The 12,761-nt window shown below is 47.8% G+C and overlaps 2 pseudogenes; one reads left to right on the top strand and one right to left on the bottom strand.

The window, feature by feature from the left end:
- Positions 1-5,606: 5,606 nt before the first annotated feature.
- LOC146177499 (uncharacterized) lies at positions 5,607-9,558 on the bottom strand (annotated as a pseudogene).
- A 656-nt stretch (positions 9,559-10,214) lies between these two features.
- Positions 10,215-11,225, top strand: LOC146177498 (uncharacterized; annotated as a pseudogene).
- Positions 11,226-12,761: the final 1,536 nt, after the last annotated feature.

Below are 12,761 nucleotides of genomic sequence, written 5' to 3'. Positions count from 1 at the left end.
ATGACTCTGCCTGTCTCCGTCTGACTTAGTCTTTCCAGTTGAGAGATTCTGACAGCTTCAGTCAGCTCTTGCCATGTATTATGAATCCCCATTTTCTCCAGCTTCTCTGTTGATGTGGAGACAGGGAGGCCGAGTGCGCGTTTGACGCATTTTCGAATTATGACGTCGATTTTTTCACGTTCTGTCTTTTTCGGATTGCGAAAAGGTGTGGCATAACATATGCGACTGATGATGTAGGCCTGTGTCATTTTGAGTAGAATATGTTCCTTGAGACCGTGTCCTCTAAGCGCTACTCTTCTGAATATGCCCGTAACTTGAAAATAGTTAAGGCAGTCAGTTAGGGTGGCGTCAAGGAGGTGACGCCACGCAACCGGAAGTAGAGCCGAAAAGGACATAGGAAGGGATTGGCGCGCAATTTGAAAGTACCAAAGACTAAAATGGGTACACAAGAAGTGAATTGATGTGGCGTCATGCAACCGGAAGTATAGCCGATAAGGGCTTATGAAGGGATTGGCGTACAAAATGAAAGTACCAAAGACTAAAACGGGCAAACAAGTAGGGAATTAAGCAACTAAAAGCAACTAGAAGCAACCAGAAGCAACCAACAACAGCATCCGTGCTTTCGCGTTACTCCAATGCAGATTCTGTTGTTGTTGAGGCTGTAGGAAGAAGGAAAAGAAAATGCACGGGCCTGCTACTGGCTCCGTAGCTGAGCCACCTCCGCTGCCTCGTGCAGACAGAAGAGAAAATAGAGTAGAAAAAAATGGAAGAGGGAAAGACGCGCGCCTAAACAACAGCCGTCATCCACCACCGAAGCGATGGCGGGTGCAATGACGGCCTACAAGAGATAAAAATTCGGTGGCAGGATAGTACCCGCCGCTAGCGGCGGTTACCTACCTGCCCCAGCCCCATCAGAGGAGTCTGTCCAATGCAGATTCTGCAGCGCGCTTTATTTTTATGTAAATTTGTTCATTGGAAAGGAAAGGCGCAATATCTGTCAAACGATTTGTGGACACCTGTCCCACGCAGGGAAGGGAGGAAGGTGGGAGCGAAAGCAGAAAGAGAGAAAGAGGTGCCGTAGTGAAGGGCTACGAGTAATTTCGACCCCCTGGGGATCTAACGCAACGTTCTTGCGCTGACATCGCACAGCACAAAGACACCTCTCCGCGAAGTGACCAGCGCCTCTATCCGACACTGCACAGTAGCAGAGGCCGAGGAAGTAGCCATTTCTCTAGCGGTGGCGGAGGGCTATAGAGCTGGGCGGTCGCTAACGATACTCACGGACTCTCAAACAGCCTCTCGAAATTTCATGAATGGTAGGATGGGTCGTCACGCGCTCCGTATACTCCTCAAAGCGAGCGACAGAATTAAAAACCACGAAGAAGACCGGACACAAAATTATATGCGTACCGTGGCAAAAGGGGGGGGGGGGGGGGGCAGGGAACCAAGAGGCTGACAGGATAGCTCGAGCATACACTACTTTCCGAGCATCTGACGGGTCCGCGGAACTTTTGCCAGCACCCAAGGCATACTCGGCCATACTAGAAAACTATAGAGGAAGAAGAATCCGATATCCCCCACCGCACAGTTCTCTCACCAGAGAGGAAACTGTCATATGGAGACAATTACAGACGGGTTCATACCCAAACCTACACATACTAAACAAAATGCACCCTACCATATACGCTGACAGATGTCCGTGGTGCGATGAAAAACCAACACTATATCACATCACATGGGCATGTCAAAACATAGATGTGGTCCCCAAAATTCGAAACCCGAGTGCGGATCAATGGGAGACTCTGCTGTCCAGCGACCGCTGCGAAGACCAGCAAGGTCTGGTACAGCGAGCCCAGCGGGCGGCAGCAGCCAGCGGAGCCCTGGACTGAGGGCAACCGACCATTGTGAAAAAGTGGACGAAGTCGACGGAGAAGACTCTTGTGGATACAACAAGCAGACATCTCTGAAGACGTCCAAAAACCGCCAAATAATATAGGGCTAAATAAAGTTTTTCCTCCTCCTCTCCGTTTCCCATCCACCGAAACGCAGCCGCCGGCGGACGGGATCAAATCCGGAACTCCGGCACAATAGCGCGAGAAGGAGGAGGTGGTTGTGTAGCATTCCTACAGTCTGCAATGCCACACTTGAACGCGCGCCAAGGAGCGCCACGCGACAGGAGCGATGGTGTGTAGCAAAAACTCACACTTTCAAAGTGTCACAGTTACAGCGTCTTTCCTTTCCTGTAAACCAATTATAATTATATATAGCACTGCAGCGAACGCCCATAAGAGGCAATCGATGAAAATCAAATGATAGGAAAGGAAGGGTAGGCTTTCGCCATTCTCCTATTAGGAAGGTGACTTTGCCGACCATTCTCCTCTTAAGCGACGAGCTTCTTTTGATGATGGGCTTTATGCAAAATTGTTGCCATCTAGCGACCCCCGCGCGCGTTTCCGCCATGTTCAAGTGTGCCTGAACAGTGCAGTGGCAAGCGGCATACTAGGAGGTTGTACTGCCCACTGGGTTAATGCTCGTTTTCGCCAATAATGCCATCATATTGTTGTGTTCCGTATTGTACTCAAAGCCGAAATGAAGATTCGTAATTAAAAAAGGTAAGCAGCAAGCCATATTCATTCAGCATTTTTTTCTTGTTGCCTTGTGTCAACCTGTTGTCGCTCGGTTGTGACGCTGTAAGCGGGCTTTCGATCAGCGCCGTATCGAATTCATTCTGATTTTAAATATTAGTATTTGATGTTTGATGTCGAGATAAATAAAATATATCGGCCACAGTGCATTTTAGGGGTGCGCAGCCGTATTTTTTCAAGCGTTTTCGCGTACAAGACGGCCCGGGCCCCAAGAGTGTTGCCTTTGCTTACTGCGAAAAACTCGCCCCTTTTTTTTTTCATCATACATACACGTTTTCGAATATACGACTATACCCGGGCTTCAGTTACTCGTCTGCGTCTCGGAATACGCTTTGCAAAAAGTTTTCTGAATCTAAACCTCCGATTGCAGTTCAGCATGCAACTGCTAGCACAAGTTCGTATGATTGTCATTGCTGCTCTGGTGAGGACCGCCGCGCTTTTTTTTCTAAATCAGTGCGACATTTTCCCCTCTGCGTTGCTGTATGAGGCACATCGTAGGAGAACTTTGGTTTCATATGAACCACGCCGGTTTTATTTTGTCACATTCATATCGCGGAATAAGGCGGTTCTTTCGTTTCACCTTAGGCGCGTCATCAAAACACAGTTATCGCGGTAGAGATTGTAACTGAATTAAATCGCCATTCACCTGGCAGTCGCTTGTAGCGAGCCTTCCCGCGCTAGTAGAAAGCGCGAGTTTTTCTACTGCGACACACAGCAAGAGATACAAGGATTGCATATGTAGTTAACAACTTCGCTTTAAGCGATAAATGTATGTGCATCATTTTTGTATGTCCATGACGCTGGATCCATTTTATACTTCACTGATCTGCTGCTGCCAAATATTGCTTGCTCTTCTGCAACATGTTTGAAATGAATGTCATGTATCACAACTCCACAACAACAAAATTTGTGTTATTTCAGGAGGGCGTCATTCCACTGCATACCTGGTGACAGCAAGCTTCGAAAAATATGGTGGGCTGTCATTAAGAGAAAACCACCTTTCAATATTAGAACAGCCGGTGTCTGCTCGCTGCACTTTATAGAAAAGGATTTTGTGAAGAATGTTGCCAGCGGACGTAGAATATTGCACAACAATGCTGTGCCGTCAGTCTTCGCTTTCAAAAAACTCATAAAGCAAAGAAAGCCTCGAAAGCCTCGTTTAGCTCCTCCACAGATGCAAAATCAAACACCACCTTTGCTTCAGATGCCAGCAACTGGAGCAGACTCTCAGCAGTCTTCAATGGACGATACCTGCGTCACTGCTGAACCCATCCACGACACTGACAGTGAAAAACACATCGAAATCTTTTGACTCCAACAAGAGCTGCAGAAAGCAAGGGAAACAAATGCAACATTGGAGAGAAAAATTACTGTGCTCCATGAACGCTGTGCTACCTTGGAGGCCTCTTCAACACCATTTTCACTTGAAACATTTAAAGGCAATGATGATGATTTTCAATTTTATACTGGCTTGCCATCGTGTGATGTATGTGTGATGTTGCTGCGCTATTTAAAGGTAAATACAATGAATCAGGGTAATGGCACGTGCAGCCGAAAAAGAGAAGTTGGCGTTCTTTCCTTCTCAGTATTGAGAATGAATTGTTTTTAGTTCTGGTGACCTTAAGACTAGGTCTCTTCCAGAAGGACATTTGTTACAGGTTCAATATCCACCAGGGCACTGTAAACCGCATATTCAACAAGTGGATAAACTGTTCGTTCATGCGGCTGGAAGGTATGCCTTTATGGGCATCGAGAGGAGTGGTTGACCACTACATGCCTGAAGAATTCAAGGTCAAGTACCCCAAAACTCCACCCCCAAAACCCCAAATTATAGATGCAACAGAAATCAAGTGCGACGTACCTAGCCCTTTAGTGTTGTAATCAGAAACGTATTCTAACTATAAATCGAGTAACACATTCAAGGGCTTGATTGGTTTTACCCCAGATGGTACACTGACATTTGTTCCGCCACTGGTCACAGGCTGTGTCTCGGACAAAGAGCTAGTAAGGAGAAGCGTATTTCTATTCTTGCCATTTAATAAGGGCGATGTCATTATAGCAGGTAAAGGGTTCACGATTAAAGATCTGCTTGAATCCTTAGGAGTGCATTTGAACATGCCACCATTTTTAACTAATGCCCAGTTGACCGATGTTCAGGTTACAGAAACAGAAGCCATAGCGTCACTGTGTATCCATGCTGAGAGGCACATTCAAAGGATCAAAACCTTTCACATATTTGATAGGAGAATCCCTATAACTATTGCACCGATTATTAATCACGTTTGAACAGTTTGTACACTTCTCACAAACTTACTAACACCTCTGTTGAAGGTATTGTAAATAACGTGCTCATTTTTAATGTCAAAGTATTTTCTCTAATACCGTTTTAAGCGTCAATAAATAATGAAGCATCAACTTGTATTGTGTTTTCTACATAGAGTGAATATTTTCTGAAAACGTTTATATGTATATATAGCACACCATAGCTGCTGCAAATAATGGAAATCAGTATGAATAATGGCACCAGGATTTACAGCTCCACAATAGTTACCATGCCACGACACTGACGTCAGAGTTGTACAATGCCCCTCATGCAGCATTTCCAGCAAGTCAAACATTTGGAGCAAGTTAAGCTTCTCTAGATAGTTGTGCAATTTGAGCGGTAAATATGTTTCAACTATCCCACTGCATAGCCTAGATGCAAACACTGCCCTGGGAAATTTCGGTATTGATTGTACATGGATATGTGTACAGTTGTAAGACCCTAGTCTGCCTTTTATGCTTGTAACTAGATGCTATGCAATGTTTGGGGAATTTGGGCACTGTTGACGGCCTAGGTAGGAAAAGCACAACAGTCTGTCTAAATATTAGTATGCAGAAAACTAGAGCAATATTCAATGCTTGTTCAATAACGCTTGTATACAACTGGGAAGTTTCTACATACTGCACTGAGAGAGAGAGCTAGTCTTGCTGGGCAGTTTGCAGAGCATTTAAATATGGCAAAGCCTGCTGAAAAAAGCGTCCAGCTTGGATATCATTTCCAGTCAAGTTCTCTCTGAATACCCCACTCTACATATTATTATCCATGCCTCTGCAAAAACTACAAAATGCGCCCACTGTAGTCCTGAACAATACATTTGCCCATAACTTGCACAGAATATTCACTTGATTCTTTTAGGTGTGGAACATCATCTATAATCTCAACACAAACGTCTTCACATGCAACTGCTTCTTTAAGTGACGAGGCCCTCTTACTCGACGGACACTCACTTCGATGAGCCCAAAAGGAGGGTTCTCCTTGGGGTTATCCACGACACGGTCAGGTGTTGCGCCGAGCATGGAGATGCTGGACGCACCATGAGACCGCATGCGTTGACAATGACATTGTGGCCGATATGTTCCATGCACTGGATGTGGCGCTGCACAGCTTGCGGCTCATTTGTCGTTTCATGCCTGCAAATATCCAAGAATGAAGAGAACTGCAAACCTTGCATAGTGAAAGTTTTTCAAAATCATTTCATTATTGCGTCCTTATCTACCCTTGAAGCGTTACAAAAGCTAATTAAAAAGTTGTTTTGAAACAGCCTGCATTCCATACCAGTTCATTTATAGTCAGCATAATTTTAGGCTGTTCACTTTTTAACTAGGTAGGAAAAGCACCAGAAAAAATACTTGGGTTTTGAATATTCCTCTAAGACAAATGCTGAGATGTATCTTTAGTATTCTATAACTGGACTCGGGGCGAGGAACCTAAGATACAAAAACTGTATTTCCTGTATGCATGTGTATGCAAACAAACAAAGACATAATGCCCTAAAGCCTGAAATATACTTTGCTCGTTTGAAACCCTCTTTGAGGTTACATGTTCTCTTCTTAATGGTTCCCTCTAGTATAATTTCAGAACAGCTACAATCCCCATCTCCGTTAATGCTTGGGTGCTAATGGTAAGACTTGCACAATGAAGATGTCTGCCCAGGGCAATGTTTGCTAATACATATATTGCAACAGTTACAGAATAACAAAGAACAAGTCTTCACGACACAAAAAAAAAAAAACTCTTAAATGCTAAGTACACATGGTTCATACAGTTTACCACCAAAAAAGAGCTTGGGCTATGAGAGGGACAGCAGTACAAGGTTGGATGGTTTGTGGGGTTTAACGTCCCAAAGCATCTCAGGCTATGAGAGACGCCGTAGTGGAGGACTCCGGAAATTTCGACCACCCGGGGTTCTTTAACGTGCAGTGACATAGCAGTACAAGGATCCAGATATTTCAGCTACCTGGGATTCTCTACATGCACTCGCATCACATAGTAAATCAGTGCTTTTTGCTTTTATTGAAAAGCAGTTGGCATGTCTGAGATCGAGTACAGATCCTTGGGATTAGCAGTCGAGAGCCCTAGTCTCTGAACCATCACAACATGGGCTTAAGTAGACATGTAATCAATATTAAAACTGACTTACTTTACTATAGGGTTCGAGAACCTCTTTGGCCTCATAATATGTGCGACACCACGTTCCGTCCAGGCAGCCTTTCTTGCTAACACAGCACCAAAGTTCGATGCTGTCAGTCTCTTTATTCTTTCTCTTTGCCATGTGGCACTCAGCAGTCGTTGCCTTGTGTTCATTTCAAGTGCTGTAGCATCTGCACTACAAATCTGCAGCCCCTGGATATAAAGCATACAATTACAGAAAATATTACTCTAGTGAATTGCTCAACTACTGTGTTTCAGTGCTAAAAACACTGCTTGACATCAAACAAGCATACTTTCAAAATTAAAAATGTCTTACCTGGATAATTGCCTTTCTGTACTAACTTCACCCATCCCTCTCTTACAACTTTTATATCAACTCACCCCTTTCCCCCAGTGTAGGGCAGCAAACCGGTTTCTTTTACTGGTTAACCTCCCTTTCCTTTCCTCCTCATCTTCCTCCTCCTTGCCAGTTCTGCAGGCAAGGAGGAGGAGGAGCTATGATCAACTCGGCGGCTGCGTTTCGATGGAGGCGAAACGAAGAGGCGTCCGTGTGCTGTGCGATGTCAGCGCACGTTAAAGATCCCCAGGTGGACGAAATTACTCCGTAGCCCTCCACTACGGCTCCTCTTTCTCTCTTTCCACTTTCACTCCCACCTTCCCCTCTTCCCTTACGGCCCGGTTGAGGTGTGTCCACAGCAAACAAGTGAGACAGTTACCGCGCCTTTCCCTTCCTATAAATAAATCAGTCACAATATACTGCGCATAGGCATTCAGAACATTAGTTGCAAGTCGTGAGACCAGGCAGCATGCTCTGATGGTCAAGAGGTTGTAATATTTAGACCGGGATCAAAAACGTATTCTATTATAAATGCGGCTATGATGTAAAGTGCAAAACTTTTTTCCAGGGTCCCTGTGTTTCGGCGTAGCCGAGCGGTCAATGGCGAGTTCGAATCCTACCACTACTGGCGTTTTTTTTTTCTACAAATCAATTTTTTTTTTACTTTTTGTAATTTATTTGTGGTGCTTCGTTATTTTCAGTTTTTACTTTTTACCCGAGGCCCCTTTTTTCTCCGGGCCACCAGCGCAATATATCGACGCTCTCCTAGGTATGAGCGGCAAGTATTCCCTTTTATTTACGATGCCTGCAAACAGCACGTTGAAGGTCTTGTTGCCAAAGTATGTTGGTCAGATGTGTCATGATTTAGTGAACAATTGAATGATAATGCGTTTTTCTTTCGGTATTTAGCATATGTATGCTTTTCGTGGCATACGTAGCTGCAGTCGAGCGGTCAGGTCAAGGTTAACGGGAGCTCGCAGTCGAAGCGGCGACGGCGGCGATATGTCGCCGCAGAAGTGTGAGCGAAGGAGCGCGTCGGCGGGAGCGGATTTAGCTCGCTCGCGCCTCCGAATGCTCAAATGGGAACGAGCCAGGTGCATCTGCTGCTCCAAGTTCGTAATTCAGGCGCTGCAGGTCCGAACAAACTATCCGAGTGCGCACGAAATGTCTGAGCCGAAACATAACCGAAACTGAAGTGGGCGCCTAAGGCGCCTCCAAGTATATTTTTGCATTTGCCTTGCAACGTTTACATTGTCTTTTCGCCGTCGTTTACGTATGAAAAAAGCGTGTTATTATATTCGAGACAAAACCTACGACCACATTCAAACGAGCAACGTAATTCGCATTTGTCAGCCTCCGGGATTCCTAGCACGTCACGTGACTTGTAGTTGCGAGTTTCGGCTGTGGCGGCGATACCTGTATTTCTGTTCTTCCTCTTTACTACCTTATGACAGCTCTGTTTTCAATAAGAGTGGGTTTTTTGTAATCCGGAATTGGCATTCTATCGATGCAAGCCCACTTCAGTTTTCTCTTTAGTGTCCCTTTAAACTAGGTTTCGCCATCATGGATTACAAGCACAATGAAACCTGCAACAGGCGGGAGATGGTCTTGTACAGTGGGAATATGCAATATGTCTTGGGTGGGAATGGTGTGTTCTTGTGCAGCAGGAGTGGGAGGTTTGTTGTAATGCTCCGGAGCTTTTGTCTTTCGACGGCTGTACTAGTGGCAGTCGAGGGTGGTAATACGCTCCTCTAGATTCTCAAAGCGTTTCGTTGTTTGTTCTTCTGTGACATCGAGGGGCCTGCTGAATTCATTGACTACATGTGTTAGCATGCCCTCCATGCTTTGGATTAAGACGGCTTCTAAGCGTTCTACTATCTTGGTCTCAAACCCGATTATCTTTCTAGCCTCTCTGTTAAGGTAACTTCTAACTTTTCAACAAGGACTTGCAGGTCAGCTTCAGTTGCGAGCTGTTTTGACCGAACAGTGAGATTGTGGTGAATCCATTTCTGTTTCCATGCAAGCAGAATCAGAAGCAACAGATGGCTAAGAGCACTAACAAGTGAAGGGGGGGCATTTGGTGCGTTAGCTGTGGTGGGCATGGTGGAGATGGTGGATTGGGAAAGAGAGGTTACACCAGAGGTGGCACTTATCTGGGCTTCCAACTGCGCAATCCGTTGGCGTAAAAGGACGTTTTTTGCGCTGAGGATGTGTTGGCGTGGCGGAACTGTAACAAAGTGGGCGGATGGTGGCGAAGAGCACGCGTTGGACTGAGCAGTTGCATGGGCCCAGGTTTGTGAATGGAAGTGAGGACCTTGCGAGGGAGGTAGTGCGGGCCAGTCCTGTGAACTGACAGTCGGGGGGTTGCACGCTTTGTTTTGTTGAGCAGGTTTACGGGATAAGTTTACTTGCCTTGCATGAGCCGGTGCCAGTTAGATGTGGGCCTCAACCGGGAAAATCCAAGAGCTGCCGCCGAACGTGATCGTCACCATCGATGGAACGGCTATCAAGCTAATACAGCAGATTAGGATCCTCGGCCTACTACATCAGACCATCGGGAAGGCACACGCCACCGTCACAAAGATCAAGACTACAAGCGAACAGATAACTCAGTATGATTAGAAGGGTATCTAACAGAAACCGAGGTCTCAAAGAGGATGATGCCATGTGCCTGATACGCGCGTTCGTCGCGTCCCGCGCTACCTACTCCGCCCCTTATCTCCAGCTGACGAAGGCAAATAGGCACACCCTTAACACGATGCTTCGTAAGGCAGCAAATCAAGCACTGGGCATACCCATATACTCGTCCACGCAAAGATTGCTAGACATGGGCGCCCACAACACGGGGGAGGAGCTCAATGAAGCCCACCTCTCTAACCAGAGAATCCGGCTCAGTCACACGAAACACGGACGAGCCGTCCTACGCAAGATAGGATGGTAGATTGAGCCAGTACCTCTGAAGGAAGCCCTTCCGGAAGACTGGAAGACGACCATTCAGATCAAACCCCTTCCTCGGAACATGACGCCGGGCAAAGACAACGAGAGGCGCACCGCGCGGGCCAAAGCCAGAGCCCGGAAGCTGGAAGAGAACCCTAGGGTTCTCTACGCGGACGACTCGCTCCAAAAACACAGTGACCGCGCAGCGGTGGTGGCTCCATCAAACGACGAGCTGATCGTTAGCGCGTCCATAAAGACAATAGACCCCGCAGTTGCCGAAGAAGCGGCCGTGGCCCTCACACTCGCACAGCCGAGCGTGGACACCGTGGTCACAGAGTCAAAGACAGCCTACAGAAGCTTCCGCAGAGGGGTAATCCACACCGCGGCCCGAGCCATTCTATCCAAGTGCAAGCCTATGGGAAGAGCCATAGAGCTCGCGTGGGTCCCGGCTCACTCGCAGGTAGCAGGCAGCGCCATCGCAGACCACCATGCCCGAGAAATGTCAATCCGAGGCGAGCACGAGCCGGAAGAGCTACCGCATCCGATTACCACCTTTCGGGAGATAACCCGTATGTACCGACAGGAAAGGTGCAGACTGCCAGAACCGCACCCCAAACTCACCAGGTAACAACAGACGATTCTGCATCGAGCGCAAGCGGGATCGCTTACGCATCCCGTACTGATGAACCGCATGTACCTGCGGAACACAATATGATCTGCCCTTTTTGCAAAAAAAAGGCACCCTGCCGCACTTTTTGGCAGAATGCACAAACCTCAAGACCCCCCTCCTCCCCTTCCGGCCAATACCACCAATCCATCCAGCTCGCACTGACGGACAGGGGCCAGGAGCTGCTGGGAACATACGGGTACCACAAATAGGGAACCACACCGTCTGGTGCAAGCATGCATCACCAAATTATTTCAGACCAATAAATGTTGATTGCCTCTTCACACAAGATCCATTTGGGAATACTAAGGGGGAGACTTGGACGGCTTGGTTGTTTCCGGATCGCGGCCATAGGTTGACTTTAGGCACATAGCAGACGTCATATCTGTGTCCAGTTTGCCTGCAGTTGGTGCAGGCGTCCGGGCTGCCTATGTATGGCATGCAGCGGTATATTGTGCGCATGTAGTTGACGGAATAAGGGACGTAATCTTCGTCAAATGTAATGAGTATAAAGGTAGTCCTCTCCGTCCGCCTAGCGGTCACGATCTTGCGGTTGGGGTTGCTGTGCACAATGTAGCGGTAGATTTCAGCAGCCTTTTCTTGGCAGTAAGCTTGTGAGATGACGCCACGTGTGGCTCCAGGAGGGGGTGCTGTGTATGCCGCACAGGGATGTTCTTTACCTTCAATATTGGTACAAGCTATAGTCGACGACGAAGAGGAGACAATGAGTGGCTAGTTGGCGTAGACGATGAAGTGGTGGCTGGTTGGCGTAGACGACGAAGTTGGTTGCCTGGAATCGCGCTCAGACCGCTGCTCAGACCGCCCTCGGACTTCGACAGTCTTCTAGGCTCAGGGCATTGCCTGGAGGTTGGCGCAATACCCGTTACAGTCTGGTGGAGGTGCTGTGTACGCTTTCCCACGTTTACACGCTTCACGACGGATCTGACTCCGGTCCACCAGCGACTCAGTCGCCGCCTCCGCGGACAGTCGCCTGAGATTGGGCCCCTTTCCACCCCTACGAGGATCACGCAGCCGCAACTCTCGAGCCACCTCGACATGGCCACTGATCCCAGGCTCTCGGCTCCAATCCTCTGCTACCCGCCGCGAACACCACCATCTTTTCACGGCGACGTCTTCGAAGACGCTGAGAATTGGCTGGCGACCTTCGAGCGAGTGGCTCGGTACAACGGCTGGAGTGACGAGCGAAAGCTCTGTAATGTTTACTTCGCCATAGAAGAGTCTGCGCGTACGTGGTTCGAAAACCACGAGGGCGCCCTTACCACTTGGCAAGCATTTTGCCGTGAACTTCTAACCACCTTCCCCAACGCCGACCGCCGCGAGAAAGCTGAAGCTGCACTTCAGTCCAGAAACCAGCGGCCAAATGAAAGTGTGCGCATGTTCTGTGAAGACATGACCCGTATTTTCCAGCGCGAAGACACCAATAGACGGAGGAGAAGAAGCTTCGCCCCGTCATGCGTGGAGTTAAGCAAGAGCTGTTTGTGGCCTCGTTCGCAGTCCACCGCGTACCGTTGCTGAATTCCTCGCGGAGGCAACGACAGTGGAGACGACGCTCCAACTACGGGCCCGGCAGTACAACCGAGATGTCAACATCCTGGCCCCAGATGTTATTTCGTCATGCCATGGAGGCGGTGCGGACGCCTTACGGGACCTCCTTCGGTCGGTTATTCGAGAGGAACTCCA

Source organism: Amblyomma maculatum, chromosome 10 (assembly GCF_055883805.1).
Source record: "Amblyomma maculatum isolate TAMU_Amacu chromosome 10, ASM5588380v1, whole genome shotgun sequence".
NCBI classification, from domain to species: Eukaryota; Metazoa; Arthropoda; class Arachnida; order Ixodida; family Ixodidae; genus Amblyomma; species Amblyomma maculatum.
The sequence above is the reverse complement of the archived record's forward strand: the minus strand, read 5'-3'. Positions and strand labels throughout refer to the sequence as shown.